Source organism: Ostrea edulis, chromosome 5, assembly GCF_947568905.1.
Source record: "Ostrea edulis chromosome 5, xbOstEdul1.1, whole genome shotgun sequence".
Taxonomy (NCBI): domain Eukaryota; kingdom Metazoa; phylum Mollusca; class Bivalvia; order Ostreida; family Ostreidae; genus Ostrea; species Ostrea edulis.
This window is the reverse complement of record NC_079168.1, coordinates 18,847,884-18,865,478: the sequence shown is the minus strand read 5'-3', so window position 1 is coordinate 18,865,478 and position 17,595 is coordinate 18,847,884.

Genomic DNA, 17,595 nt, shown 5'->3' with positions numbered 1-17,595 from the left:
TATTGATAGATAAAACGTCGATATATCTAAATGTCGAGTTGAAGGTCATGTAGAAGCTTTTGAATAAACTCTGCTTAAGAATATAAAAACAGGTCTGCTAACAAAGGAGCACAATTCGTACCCATTGGAATTCCAACTGACTGTTGGAAAATCTGATAACCAACGACTACGAAGAAATTGGCATTGAGGAACTCCAGTATATTTTGATTTCAACTTCAAAGTACTTTTGCGTGGAGTATGGTATTCTACAATGCGTTTCAATTTTTGATCAGTATACTTTGGTATCTGAAGATGACAGAGGGAAATGTCTTTAATTATCGGCCGCAGGAGCGGCCGATCTATTTGTGATTGTGTTAGAAAGTGCGCATGGGGAAATGAGACGTTATTTTTCCTGTTTCAATAGAATGATATTTTATTAATTACAGTCATAAAAGTCATGAATAAGATATTTTAAAATTGTTCTATATTGAGTCTTACTTGATTTTTAAAAACCTATTTTATTTTTTTCTTAACGTTCATAAGATGTTAATTAATGATTCTATTGAAGTTTTTCATTACAATAAATGCTCCCCAGGTGAGGAGTGTGCAAGATATAAAAGCAACTCGTTATGAACATGAGTTTCCGGATAGTAATTCAGTAAAATAAGACAAAAGTTAGTAAAAAAAAAAAAGATATGTTCAGTTTAAATTCACTTTTTGTGCATCATTATCCTGTGTTTTGAAAAAACAACCCTAATATTGCATTTCGCATTTCGGGGCAAGTTACAGCATTTTCTGCAAAAATCATCTCGTCACGTGACATAGATCCAGGGTATTAGCACGTGCAGATTCTGCGTCCTTTTTCAATTGACAGCCGATGGAAACGCATCATCAAAAATGGTAAGAGGTGTATTAGCAAATACTCATCAACGTTGTCAGATATTTGCACCATTTAATGGAGTACAATGTACGGCGGTAGCACTCATTGCTTTGCTAACATTTATGACCTGCTTCAGAAGTCCCCGGTTTGACTTCACGTCAGATTTCAGTAGTGTTCAGTTAGATCAGATGTTGCACGATGGCACTAAACTTTATGCCACTATTTCTCAAGAATTTCAATCATTACAATATTTAGGCCACAATCAAATGCCAAAAGTGTTGAATTACCAAGATAACGACTTTACTTTGGAATATTTTCTTGACTATTATTATGGAATCGTAGGTACAGGGACTGTCACTGTTTCACAAAATGACAAATTTGGACAAATGAATTTGTATGATGCATTATCACAAGCAATGCTTATATCTTCAAATTTCTTGCTGACTCTAAATGATCTTACTATTGCTTTGCATGCAGATATAAGTAACAATCGGTTCTTGGTATTTGATTCACATCAGAGGAATCAATTTGGATTTCAAGATGCAGATAATGGTGCGGCGGTGTTGTTGAGTTTTGAATCTTTTGAAGAATTGCACCATTACATTTGTGCTAGCTATTCATCATTTAATTATGAACTCACTCCAGTCACAAGAGTAGAAATAAACAACCAGGTAAATAACAGTACAAATGTTGACCCCAATCAACGTGATGGACAACATAAATGTGTCTGTAATGATCATTCATATGTCTCAAAATCTAACTGCAAAAAGAGAGCTTGACAAAAGAGAAAACGCTGTTATGTTGAAAATAGAAATGCCTCTGAAACCATTGAATCTGATGTAAACAGACCAGTTGATTATATGGTTTATGAAATAGATATGTTAGATGTTTGTGAACAATGTAATGTGTCAACAGACAGTAGCGTTGAATATGTAGACTATCTGGAACTGCCTTTTCATGTACATGAGTATGAAGAAAACATAAGAGAGTCCCCTGATAAGTGTTGTTCATGTTGTTTTAGAATTCTATTTAAAGATCAAACTTTTTTAATGTCCGAGGTCAATGATGCATGTAAAAGTATTGATTTGAATGTAAGCAGTGATTTATGTAGCACATGTAAAACTACGTTGAAACAAAATAAAATACCAAGCATTAGTCTAAAAGGAAATAATTTAGACACAGGTTTAGTCCCCAGAGAGCTAGAAGGTTTAACTCTTCTTGAAAAGAAAATGCTTAGTAAAATAAATGTATTTATGACATTAATTTTTCTTCCTGGGGGACAGTATGCTCAGAAAGGATTGGTTTTAAATCTTCCAGTGAATATTGAAAACATAATTGAACAATTTCCACAGAATTTGGAACAGTGTCCTCTTATAGAACTTAAGTTTGAGAATAGTAATGGATCTCTATATGTCGGTAATCACCATAAAATAAGAAGCAAAAAGTATGCAGAAGCAATGCATTGGTTAATCAAAAATAATTGTTACTACACTGATCTGAGCTTCAATGTAAGTGATGTTGTTAATGATTTAAACAAGTTGAATGAAAATTTCAGTACATACAATAAGGAAGAAGAAGAATTAGAAGAAACTGTAATGATTCCAGTGGATAATAGTTGCAATATTTCAAAACATGCATATATTCATGTTCAAAGAAGTAAGTCTGAACCTGTAAATATCTTGTTAACAGAACATGGAGAAGAATTAGCATTTCCTTGGCTATTCGTAAATGGAAAAAATGGTTTTTGTGCAGAGCGCCCCCTAAAAATAAATCCATCGATGTATTTCAAAGTGAGGCTTTACAATGAAAAAGGACATTTCAGAAAAAACATGACATATTTATTGCATACTGCTGCATCTTATAATATCTCTTTATTAAAACAAAAGTTGGGAATTCACATGAAAATTTTGAAGACTGTACATTCGGGAGACCAATCTTTTGTTACAGCTGGTGATGTTAAAAATATGAATGAAAATTCAGATTTACTTGAAAATTCTTACATGTTCATGAAGAACATTAAAGGTACCGTTGCTTACTTTAGAAATGTTTTGTATGATCTTTTGGCAATATTAAAAGCTTGGGCCCTCCTACACTCTTTGTCACATTGTCAGCTGATGATTTACATTGGCCAGAATTGGGAATGACACTTCAGAATATAAATTTTAAAGATGCTTTTGGAAAATCTTTTTTTCAGTCAATGAGGAAAGTAGCTGCAGAACTGTAGCTCTCTGAAAAAATATTTTGACATAACAGAGAGCTACAGAGCCACCCCTTATAAAAACCTTCGATTTACGGCGCACAAAAAGCTGCGCACGGTTGAGGCCTTATATCGTTGTATTCTTGAGTTGCTGTCTCATAAATTTAATATCAAAAAATTCTTAACATATTTTCCTACTATACTTGTGTCTAAACATACCTTCAAATATTCATTAAAGCCCCATACGACCTGAAAACTCCCAGCTTTAAATGATTTCGTTTGTTGACGTAGCCATGTTAGGTAGCCGGTCAATTCGTACCCTGTTGCTGTTGGTATCTATTCATAAAATTCGTCATTTGCTATGTATTCGCTCTTCATTTATTATCAATACGAATAATTTATAGAAATTAAAAAATAAAGTTTTTCTAAAGGTAAAATAAGCTCTTGATTCATGAAAATGCTACTAAAGTCCTTAACACTCGTGTGGCAGGGATGGAGACCGGACCAGACTAATGAAAGCCGCATTGCCGTGAGTTTAGCTATTTGAATAATTATTATTTAAAGGCACTGAGGTGATATATTATTTAAAATATTTAGCTAAAATATTTGTGGGGATATTAGTTCACATCTAGACGTTATTGTGCAAGTATGGAAATTAACCAGGATCCGAATTGAACGGCTACCTAACATGGCTACGTCAACAAACGAAATCATTTAAAGCTGGGAGTTTTCAGGTCGTATGGGGCTTCAATGAATATTTGAAGGTATGTTTAGACACAAGTATAGTAGGAAAATATGTTAAGAATTTTTTGATATTAAATTTATGAGACAGCAACTCAAGAATACAACGATATAAGGCCTCAACCGTGCGCAGCTTTTTGTGCGCCGTAAATCGAAGGTTTTTATAAGGGGTGGCTCTGTAGCTCTCTGTTATGTCAAGATATTTTTTCAGAGAGCTACAGTTCTGCAGCTATGAGGAAAGATCCTTTACTTGCTGCTACACATTTTGATAGAAGATTTAGAGCATTGCTAAAACATGTTATTTTAGGAAAAACTAAACCTCTAGGAACAGTGTTGGATTACTTTGCACGCATCGAGTTTCAAAATAGGGGGAGTCCTCATGTTCACATGTTTTTATGGATTGATGGGTTACCTGCTGAACTTAATCATAATACATCATCTGAATTCATTCATTATATTGACAGAACAATTTCATCAAATGTTCCAGATGTTGAACAAGATTATGAACTAAATTTACTTGTAAAGAAATTGCAAACACATCATCATTCATAATATTGTAGTCGTGGATACAGATTAAATTGTAGGTTTGGATTTCCTAGAAAAATTGTTTCTACTACTAGAATTTTACCAAATATTGATTTACTTAGCAAATCAAAAGCCAAATTTTATGAAACAAAGCGAAATCAAGAAAGCACTTTCATTAATGACTTAACATTTTTAAAAATATTGTGTTTATACATTATTTGCATTCATTTTGGGGAGTGTAACGAAGAGTTATTACCCTTTCATTTTGTGTAATGAATAATTTAATGTACAAAATATTATCCCTTCAGCATGTCAACAACGCAAAACCTTTGCATCACGATATCTTTTTCTTTCTTTTGAAAGTATAGTACCACTTCTTTTCTTTTTGCAATTTTGTATACTGATTTTGAAAAAAACAATAAACTTCTGCAGAAAGTCATGTGTTCTTCTTTTACTCAAATCCAAATAATTAAAAATGCTTAAAAAATTGGCGGCCGATTTGATGCTTTGCATCAAAATTATTTTGTTCTGATATTAATGAGGCGTGCAATTGATTGTCTAATCATGCCAACAGAGAGTCGAAGGAGATGTGGATCAATAAAATCTCTTATCATTAAGTAAAATGCAATAACCGCATTTTCTTTTATATGATAATCACAAATACATTTCCTTTGACAAATTTTGTTTTGATATAGCTAATCAGTTGTCCAGGGTAAAACGTTTCTGTGGTGAATCAGACTATAATTTTTTGGAGATATTCATAAGAATATGATTAAACATATTGACAAGATATTGTTGATTATCTGCTGTTGTTCCATAATCCCCTTGTATGTTCTTATTCTTTTTTAACTATAATCCAGCTGGACATGTCATATCTGGTGACATCAATATAGCATGAAATCACTTATTCAAAAGCGTCGGAATTCACAGAACACTGACCTTTCACTTGGTGACAGAAATCCATCTCTATTATGTATACCAGACTTAATTAATGAAGAGAAAGAACTTAAAACTTTGTAAGAATGTTATACACATTAACGAGACATGGACACGATTTGAGCAGGAACTTTAAAAAAAAAAATATTTTTCCATTTTTACAATGCTTAACTAAAGTATTTCTAATGGTAAACTAAAATGTGAATATCAATTGTTGAACTACAAGTGAGATACATCACTCACGAGCTTTGTTTACATAACAAAGATTCGTGAGCTCTGTATCACCCATGCAACTCGACAACTGACATTCACATTTTGCTGACCATTAGAAATACCTTAGTTAAGTATTCTAAACATTGAAATTGAAAAAATAAAATTTTTAAAATTTTCAACTCAAATCGTGACCATGCCCCTTTAAAACGAGATTGCATGTCATCTATTCTTTTGTGTTTATTGAACCAGAAGTCATAAAAGAATTAGATAAGTTACAAATAGGATCTCTCATGGCTGGTGGGTGAATATGATTATTATCCAACAAGTTGTGTGTTTTCTATCCCGGGGCTTGGCGAGATTCTTTTTATCACATATTTTATCCCAACAGACCTTTCCAGACAATTCGTTTTTTGTTTACCTTAACTCGAACTACATCCGTTACGTTAACATTACGCCGCTAAAAATAGTTCGTAGGGAAATATAAATAAAAAATGAATATTGACTGTCACAATGCTTAATGTTTAATTTATGAAAGATCATTTCTAAATGATAAAAACATTTACATTTTAAAAGGTTTTACTTTGAAATTGTGTGGTTATGCATGGATATGTCAGTCATCCGAATCTGTGTCATAGATGACGCGCGGTCTGTTCCCTCGATCGTTCGTAATTACTTCACTTATATATTCATTGTTTTCATAATTATTTTGAAGAATTTAACAACACCTGTGTTACTTCCATATTTTTTGTCAATTTGTGGGAATTATGTCACCCTGATCCAAATCCTATGCACATTACGTCTCGCGGCATAGGAACACCCATTTTGTGAGACGAGTAATTTATCGCATGAGTGATATCCACTGGATAAAGGAGTAAATATGTGAGGAGTATTTACTGGTTCCAGGTGACAAAACTTGTAACAACATTGCCTTTGTAAGGCTTATTATGACAACTTTAAGGCTTTAGTTGCACATTTGGTAATCCAAATTATACTCCAAAGATAAAGGAATTTAGTTACCGTATCTATACTGGATTCCAAAACTTCACAAAAACCCTTACAAAGATACATAGCTGGATAAAAAAAAAGTTAGACCATGCCCCTATCTTAAAGGAGGGTAATCGTGTTCTAAAATCCATGCAACCATGTTAATTTCTCAGTTTCAGCTATGTATGTTTGTAACTCAGGGGCTGTAACTGTAAGGTATGTTTATCAGACATGTATACTTCAGTGTTGTATTCTTCTTTTATGTAATCGTTTGATTTTATAGTTAACATTTCTCTTTATAAAAATATACCGTTGTTTCTTAAGTTATACGCGGTAATCCCTACAGAATTTCCCCTTGTAGACTTAGTATTTACATGTTTGTACCTTACACGTTACAAGTCAAGAAATGTCAAGTCTGTATGTTTGTCTAATTTCGATATGACCATATATGGAAAGACAACCGAAATTCACGATTATTACGGAGAACTGAAAGAATTTCCGACATTAGGATAAACTATTGCACATGCGCCAAATGTTGACAACAAATGTGCATCTCGAATTTGTTAGGGTTTTATATACAAAAGACTAATCGACGTGTGTCACAGTATCAGTACGCATTATACTCAGAAAAATATTTGTTTTACACATATTATAACGAACAAGTTAACACTCGTAAGGTTACAAAGAATAAATTTAAATCAAAACTGGGTCATTGAAACCGAAACTCGGATATATATCTTGTGAACAATCAACTAAAATACTTTGTTAAACACCACTCAGATTCTTCGCATAAGTACTCTGAGTTAAATTAAAAAGATGTTGGATTTCTTTGTTGACAATGTCTACATATTTGGAGATCAGATATTCCAACAGTTTGTTGGCATTCCCATAGGCTCTGTTTTATTCTTATGAGGCAGAAGTGGAAGACTCTGTAGTGTCTTTTATTTCGAACTCACAGGGATATATCGACATATGAATGAAAGTTATTGTTAATAGATAAAACGTTGTCGATATATCTAAATGTCGAATTGAATACCACAGCAAGAGATTTCGTCTCACGTAGAAGTTTCTGAATAAATTCTGTTTCATATGAATACAAAAACAGTTCAGCTAACATAGGAGCACAATCCGTGCCCATGGGGATTCCAACAGACTGTTGGAAGACCTGATCAACAAAGACCACGAAGATATTGCCAGTGAGGAACTGTAGCATATTTTTATTTCAACTTAAGAATACTTGTGCATGGAACCAGAGTGGTGATTAACAAAGTAATTTTTTAGATGGCTGGTCACTAGATATGAATATTTCCGTTTTTGTTGAAGAAGCAACTGTCTATAATGTCAAAAAATCCAGTCTTTAATTTATCGTGCGGAATGGTCTTGGAAAGTGTTGAAAAAGTCATAGGTTTTGATGTTGTTGATCTGAGAAAAGTTTTGCGATTTGAAGTTTACTAAACGTTCTGTAGAATGTTTTTAGAATCCACATTTGATTTACACCACTTCTGGCATATGTAGTCGCACAGTAAGTTTGAAGTTGAAAAAACAAGATGGCGCTCGATAGATAGATGGTGGTTTTTCGTGAGTACAAAGTTTGGAAATTTACGACGCAACAGTGTACTTCTAAGCAAGTGTCTAAAAGGAGTCTTTACATCGAGAAAAACTTGCAACCGTACTTTAAATACAGGATTATTCCAATTTCTGAAGATTCGTGAGTACTGTTTATGATTTACTACAGTGTAGTAGAGCACCTCGAAAAGTTTTTGTTGAGCGTCTCCTTTGTCGAACTTTTAAATTCAGATGCGTTATCATGGCAAATACCAGAAGAGGATCGACGAAAAACAAAACATTGTCTGACAAAAGTGATGATACTGCTGGATCAAGTGATCAAATGTTGGTAGCCATTAGGTCTGACTTACAGGATATTAAAGAAAGCTTACAAAAAAAAAACCCAGTCAAAACATGTGATCTTGAATCCATGGTAAGAAATATTTTAAAAGGTCTCTTGAAAAATTATGAGAAAGAGGCAGAAAAACGTGAAACACAGTTAAAACAAAAAATAGACAGGCTTACAGCGGATGTTGATAAACTAACAATGGAAAACGAAACCCTACAGGAAAAACTTTGTGGGGCAAATAAAAATACCAGGGATCTACAAAAGGAAATGAATCGGTGATTTGGCAACATTTCCACAGTGAAATCAAATTACAATGAACAATACAGTCGAAAAAATGACATCAAAATATATGGCATTCCAGAAACAAAAGGAGAAAACATCGTGGCGATCGTAAAATCTACATTGAAAAAGAAGGGGGTGTGGACGTTGACCATCGAGACATTGAGACGGTGCACCGCATTCCAGGATCCAGACCAAACGCACCAAGACCAATCCTAATGAAGATGAGAAACAACGACAAAAAGGCGAACAAAATGCGATACAGATCTGCTGTAAATGACTCGCCGGGTTATGTTCGTCTTGGGGACGATGCCACCAAGGAGAACAGAGAATTGATTGTTCGCCTTTTAGACCAGGAGAATATAACATCTGCATGGTACTTTAATGGATCTGTATACGGTAACGTAAAAGGAAAGCGAGTGAAGTTCGATATACTCAATGACATTGACTTCAAAGTGAAAAAAAATCCGGGAATAAAAATTCCGTCCGCTATCTAATTAGACTTTAGTGTTTATTTATTGTACTTCCAGTGTCGTAACAAACAAAGATTTTGGACATCTGCCATCCAAACAAAGTGCCTCTCACGTTCCACAGCTTGATTTTTCAGTTGGTTTTTGCTTTTATTGACAAATGATAATCTAAATGTAACTGTATTATACATATATGTATTTCTACTTCTTTCTCTTTTCTATGTCTATCCCCATTTTTCTATCAACAAACTTCAACATGGTTCCAGTGGGTATCACTTTAGTCTCAGTAAGTTTATTCATTTTTTTCCTTTTGTTATCTGAATGATTAGAATTATTTCAGTACAATACCAAGGGTTAGGCGATATTAGGAAACGCAAGGACGTATTTAACTACCTAAGAGCTTTAGAGTGTAATATTTATTGTTTGCAAGATACATGTTTTTTACATGATACTGAAGACGAGATAAGGAACTTGTGGAGATACCAGTGCTTCTTCAGCTCATATTCTACAAACTCCAGGGGAATTGCAATTCTTATCAATAATAATTTTGAGTTTAAACCTCTGATAGAAAAGGGTGACATTGATGGAAATTATTAATTTGCAATATTTATGGTCCTAATAATGATACACCACTCTTTTTTTTTTTAAAATTATACAAAATCACATTGATAATATGCAATGCAGTAATATTATTTGGTATGCTGATTTTAATCTGGTTCTAAACCCAGACTTGGATTATTATAACTACAAATATATTAATAATCCAAAGGCAAGAAATAAAGTTTTAGAAATTATGGAAAGTAATTCTTACATAGACCCATTTAGACAGCTACATGAAAACATTCGTAGATACTCGTGGAGAAGAAAACCTCCATTGAAACAACGTAGGTTAGATTTCTTTTTAATATCCCAGACTCTTTTGTCTGGGCTAGATATGTGTACTATAGAACCTATTTATAGGTCAGATCACTCAATGATATCCTTGAAGATAGCTTTTAATGACTTTAAGAAAGGTAGAGGGTTATGGATGTTTAAGAACTCTTTCCTCTATGATGAAAATTATTTAGATTGTATTAAAGATATTATTATAGAGGTAAAGAAGCAGTATGCAATCCCTATATACAATTTTGATAACATACATGATATACCTGACGCAGACATTTCCTTCTCTATTAACGATCAACTTTTGTTTTTAGAAACATTACTTTTAGAAATAAGAGGTAAAACTATCTCTTATGCATCATATGTCAAAAAGAAGAAAAATGGGGAAAAGAATTAAAAGAAAATATTAAATTACTAGAAGAAAATATTTGTGACAGCAATATCAATAAATGGTGTAGTAAAAAGCAATAATTAAAAAACATTAGAAAAGATAAGTTGCATGGTATTTATGTAAGAAGTAGAGCTAGATGGATTGAAGGAGAAAACCCATCACATTATTTTTGTACTTTAGAATCTAGAAATTTCACTAGCAAAATCATACCAACATTAGAGTGTAATGATGGGACAGTAATTTATAAACAATCAAAATATTAAGGGACACAAAAACATTATATGAACAATCATACAAGAAAAGCAATTTAAACACAATTATAGTTATAGACTTGCACAATGAGCTTGGTATTGAAGATGTTCCAAAACTTTCAAATAAAGAATCTGAATCACTAGAGGGTAACATTACTATTGATGAAGCCTCCAATACCCCATACAAATTGAAATCAAAGAAATCCCCAGGATCTGATGGTTTTTCTGCTGAATTTTTCAAAATGTTTTGGAAGTGTGTTGGTCTTTTTGTAGTTATGTCTATTAATTATGGGTACAAGAATAACAGTATTTCTATTACACAAAGACATATTATCATTACACTATTACCGAAAGGTGACAAGCCGAAACAATATTTGAAGAATTGGAGACCAAATTTTACTTTGTTTAATACTGTGTATAAAATTGCATCGGGCTGTATTGCGAATAGAATGAAACGATACTTAGACAAAATAATTAATCAAGATCAAACAGGTTTCATACCCAACAGATATATTGGAGAAAATACAAGGCTTATTTATGATATAATGCACTGAAGAAGAAAATATACCTAGATTATTACTACTTATTGATTTTGAAAAAGCTTTGATACTCTTTCATGGACATTTATACAAAAAGCGCTAACACCTTTTAATTTTGGCCCTTCAATTAGGAATTGGATATCAATTTTTAATACAGACATTACATCTGCAATCAATTAAGGTGGAAATCTTTTTGATATAATCATTATTCAGAGAGGTTGCAGACAAGGGGATCCATTATCACCATATACAAATTTGATACGTGCAGAAATATTAGCAATCCAAATTAGAATGAATAAGAATATCAAAGACATTACTGTAAATAATGTAAAAAAAAAATCTCACAATTGGCTGATGATACCTAACTTATAATGGCAGTGAAGAATCTCTCACAGAAACTTTAGATTATTTTTCAGAAATATCTGGACAACATATCAATTATGAAAAAACTCATGTGATATGGTTAGGTTCCAAAAAAGTATAGTAATGAAACTTTGCTGCCAAATTACAGGCTTAGGTGGGGTACCACCAGATTAATTTGTTAGGAATACATTTTGACATGGAATTAGATAAGAACCCACAATGAAACTATTAACCAAAATTAGTGCAGATTAAATGTGCATCTGATGCATCAAAATTGATACTGTATAAGTTTTACATTATGATCCCTGGGTCGAGGCCTCTGCTGGTGAACTGTTAATCCCCGCGTTAAACTCACGGCGGGGTTGACCGGTCAACAGGGGATGCTTACTCCTCCTAGGCACCTGATCCCACCTCTGGTGTGTCCAGGGGTCCGTTTTTGCCCAACTATCTATTTTGTATTGCTTACAGGAGTTATGAAATTGATCATTGTTCGTTATCTTCACCTTGCATCTATAATCAAACAATGGGAGAAAAGGTTTTTAACTCACATAGGGAAAATTACAGTTATTAAGACATTGGTTTTACCATTACTAAACCATATTTTAATGCCAATCCCAAATCCTTTTCAACTCTATCTTAAGGAATTAGAAAAGATATTTTTCTTGTTTATATGGAATAATAAAAAACCTAGGGTTAAAAAGGAGGTCATTGTTAAAAAATATGAAGATGGGGTATTAAAAATGGTAAACCTAATGGCATTCATAACATCTATAAAATTATTTTGGATAAGAGATCTCGTTTTCAAATAGGGTGATGAAACATTTTATTCCAAAGTTGGACTTCAGAAAATTAATAAACTGTGGAATTGAATACAATATTCTTGAAAACATTGAAAAATAAATTTTGGATAGATGTATTCAAATCATGGCTTACATTGCATAACTTTAGTAAAAAGTCTGATGGTGCTGCTGATGCACCTCAATTTCATAACCCAAATATTCATATTGGTGGAAAACCATTTTATGATAAACAAATGTTTGACAGCGGCATCAGACAACTTAATGATATAATCAATGAAGATGGTTCATTTCTTGGTTTTGAATCGTTTTGCAATACTTATCCAAATACAACGATTAAATTTTTAGAATATAATAGCATTGACCATGCTGTTAAGGCTTGGGTGAAAAATTATGGATGTGACAAAACTATTACAAAGCTCAAAAATCCATTGATTATGTCAAATATATATACAGTGTTGAAATGCAACAAATCAAAACTATTTTATGAAATTATAAATCAAAACACCTCAATAATATCAGGCAAAGCAAAATGGATTGAGCTTTTAGAAGTTAACACTAAAGAATGGAAAATAATTCATAAAATACCCTTCAGAGTGACAAAAGATAGCAAAATCCAATGGTTTCAATACAGAATTCTAAACCGAATCTTGGTTACAAACTCTTTTTTATTCCAAATTAAAATAATGACTCAAAGTACTGCAATCATTCTCATTTTGAAGAGGAAACAATAGAACATATTCTATGGGAAAGTAAAACTTATACGGTACCAATTTTGATGCACCAGATGCGCATTTCGACAAATAATGTCTCTTCAGTGATGCTCAAGCCGAAATTTTGGAAATCCGAAAAAACAATAAACTTGTAAGAGCTAAAAGGAAAAACAGAGTCATGCCAAAGACTGGAGCCAAATTCGTCGAAGGATCAGAGCTATGCATGAGGGAGATAATCCTTAATTTTGAAATGAATTTCTAAATTTTATCACAGCAATTAAATATACATCCGTATTTTCAAGCTAGTAACGAAGTACTTAGTTGCTGGGCTGTAGAGACCCTCGGGGACTAAGATAATGAGATTTTTTTTTTTACAATTATTCCTAGCAGAATTTGAGAATTTTCTGGAAGATAAGACTGTTCTACAGATAGCTATTACAAAACAATCGTTTATTCTTGATTTTACTGAAAATAATAGTATGATACAAAACACTATTGTCATGCAAGGTGAAGATAACGAACAGTGATCAATCTCATAACTCCTACAAGCAATACAAAATAGATAGTTGGACAAACACGAGCTTAAATACTATGTGTAAACAGCAAGTCCTTGAGTGTGCGTGCTGCAATATCACAAATGAATTTGTTTATGAAACATAAAAATTTATTTCGTATAAAAATGGTAAAAAGGAAAATTTTGATGTCCAGTGGAATCGATTGAACCCTCTCTCTCTCTCTCTCTCTCTCTCAGTCTCAAACCCCACATACCTTCAGCTTATGCTTTGTTTCTTTTGGGGTTTTTCCCTCTGGATATGATATTAATGTATAGCTTATGTACCGGAATGTGCACAATAAATTTGTTTTAAAAGTTTGAAGTTTCTCCTTTACAGCTGTTGGTATTAGCTTGGTAGAGCACTTACTGGATCCAGCGATAAATGTTTGTTTGTAGGGGTTTTTATGTAGTTTAAGAATCCAGTATAGGTACGTTAACTCATATTCATTCGACCTACCGACTGGGATACCAAATGTGCCTAAAACTGAAGCATGGTTTTGAAGAATTTCATCTTTTGAAAGGGCAGTTGGAGTATAAGTACGATTACCAAAAGTGGCGTTAATGCCAATTTCGTTTAAAATACAGTTGTAATAATGAGCCTTACAAGCAAAGACAATGTTGTTACAAGCTTTGTCAGCTGAAACCAAAATATATTCCTCATGTAACCTATCTAATTGTTTTTTCACTTCTGGTTTACTAAACACAGAGGGATAGATGGTACGTACTTTTGTTTTGATCTGTCTAATGCGGGATTTTAAAATCCCCCCTATACTTTTAATCCATTCTGACAATATATCAAGTTCTTGTTCATATTTAGCCCATCGTCTAGCATAATATTAGACAGAATTCATAATAGAGATGAAGTTCTGTCACCATTTGAAAGACCGAGGTTCTCCGTATTTAGGACCTTTTAGAATAATGTAAAACTTAATACGGTACCAATTTTGATGCACCAGATGCGCATTTCGACAAATAATGTCTCTTCAGTGATGCTCAACCGAACTGTTTGAAATCCGAAATAACTATGACGTTTTAGAGCTAAATATAGCCAAAAACAGCGTGCCAAAAAAGTGGAGCCAAATTCGTCCAAGGATAAGAGCTATGCGTGAGGGAGATAATCCTTAATTTTGAAATGAATTTCTAAATTTTATAACAGCAATTAAATATACATCCGTATTTTCAAGCTAGTAACGATGTGATTTGAGGTCTTCATTTTTAACTATATCAACATCACCAGTAATGACATGTCCAGCTGGACTATAGTTGAGAGAAGATGAAGAACAAGAACACGTAGTTGGATTAAGTATAAGATGGTCTATATCTAGGCACTGCAACGTTTGTTTGTAATTAAAACGTTTGGATGCAATAGTAGAAGTATACTTTTAGGAAATACTGGGTGTGGACTTGAAATAAGTTGGAATACACGACTGAACATTTTTATGACGAAAAATGTAGTTTATGTTGACGGTATCTATTCCTTTTGTTTGTAAATTTGAGCTTAAGGAACTGGCTGCATGATTTGAAAGGAATATCATCCATGACCCGTGGTGGCTTAAAGAGCCTGCGATTGGCAACACCCATCATAGAGTTCAATCTATATTCAGGTATTGAAAAATGTGTGTTTTATACATTCTGAAAAAGATATTGTGGAGGCAAATTTGAATGATGGATGAAAATTCCCGCATTCAGCTTGAAATATATAAATGTTTCTTCAACATACATTAGACCTAGTACTGTTATATAACAATGAGACATGTTTGAGAATTTATCTTCTAAGCTGTGTTTCCATGGAAACAAAATGATGGATTTCGTCATGTTATGACAGTAGTGGTGCATTTTTCAATGTAATTTGAAATACTATTTTCTTCGTATTCAAAGTATATAATCTTGATGATTGACTGCTATTGATGTTAGACTTTAAATGATAACCTTGATATGAGAATTGATGTTGGTTGCCATGGAAATGAAACTGGTTATTTCTTTTCAAATTCAGACTCCATGCAGAATAAGTAAATTTTTAGACAAAGGAAGAACTGCTTTTATTGAAAGCTTCAGCTAAAGTCAGTGTTACAGCGGACTGAATATTGGTACCGATAGATAATTCCTATCACATGGTTGCTATCATATGGTAACAAAAAATTACAAGACAGCAAACTTGAATTTGACATTCTTTTCAAGTAAATCTCATTTTTATTATACATCATACATGTTTAGCGATCATAAAAACTCTAATTTGTAACAGATAATTGAACCAATGCAAAGTTTCTGGGTTTTTTTCTTCCAAATGTGCACCATTTCTATTGTACCTGTATCACAAATTGCATTGTACATGTATATCGTCAAACTTGTATTAACATCCATCAAACATTCATCAAAATAACTACCATATTTAGGAAAGGCATATTTGAGTATTTCACTCTTTTCAGACTATCATGTACATTTTTTCAAGAAATAGCCAAATTTAATAAAAGTGTACCTGTTTCCATAGCAACCATGATCAGCATATAACTTAAAAATATCTTTTCCTGAATGTGTTATATAGATGTCTCATTTAGGGTGAGTTTCGTGAAAATCGGTGACTATGTGTGCCGACATTTGAATGACCCTAAATTTTTACTACAGTGTAGGTTTGCAAAAGCGGGGCAGGCTCTCGTTTTTCTTTTTTTCAACGTCCTGGGGGAATCTCCGTTAAATCTTGCTGTTCAGAATGAAATTGTGTACGTATTCTATTACATGTATGTTGTCTACTCTCCCTCAATGTGAAGTATTATCAAATTTCCTTGTTTATCGGGGTGATTGTTACATATACTGTTTAAAAAATGAAACAAAATTTTGAATTCATGTCGATTTAAAGTGATGGCCTAGGGGTCCCATTAGAGTCTAGTATAAAATGCAATTTTGCTATGTCCCGGCATAAAATGCATGTATTATCATTTTTCGTTCTGCTGTCCCTTTGAAGAACTTGTGAATTTGAGAAATTCATTGAATATGCATGTTTTGCATCAATTGATAAAAAAAAAAAAATGCACTCATGTTCCTGGAAAGAGTTTTATTACAAATCCAAAGACGCATGCTTTCCAGTACTTTGATTTGTTTACAAATTCATGTATTCCTGTGATCATCAAATAAAATATTTAGTGATATGGTTCAATGGTAAATGGTTTAGCACGTTATATAAAGACAAATCGATACATGTAATTAGAATTTGTCTTCATAATTGTACATGCAGTAATGTGTATCCACTGCATGTTTTGTAATATCCAAAGCAGAACTCATTGTTTGTCAGAGGTAATATCTGTGATTATCTAGAGAAGAAGAACAAATCGCGTTACTAAAACGTAAAGTTAAAATTCACTGTTAGGGTGGCTTATTACATTAAGATTTTATTTAATGGCTAATTTAAGCACCTCGTGTGAGATTCAAGAGCCCAAATTTCATTGTTATTTGGTGCAGGATATGAATATCTAATAAACCATGCCTAAACGACTGATAGACAGGGCATTAGCTGTGAAAGTTATAACAAACAGTTCTTTTCAAAATCTCTCAATGGCATGGGATTATACATTTATGATTAATAAAAACATATTTGTACAAAAAGAAGAGAAACCTAATAAGACTACTGTAACGTTAGATAATCACTTTTAGTGTAAAAGATATATATATATATATATATATATATATATATATATATATATACACATGTATATATATATATATATATATATATATATAAGGAAGAATTATAGGTTTGCAAGCCAATAATTATCTAATCACCAAAATTACATATTCATGTACATGTACCTGCCTTGAGGTCAAAAGTGTTCGAAATCATTAAAGAGACACTACAGCTCATTTTGCGCAAAAATCATGAAATGACAATTTTCCCAGCGCTTTCTCAATTTTTGTTGCATTGTTGAAAGTATGAACTTTGCGAAAATAACACTTATCTAAAGTTAAAAATTATCGTTTTAACGTTAAAATTAATACTTTTTGATGGCCTATACACAA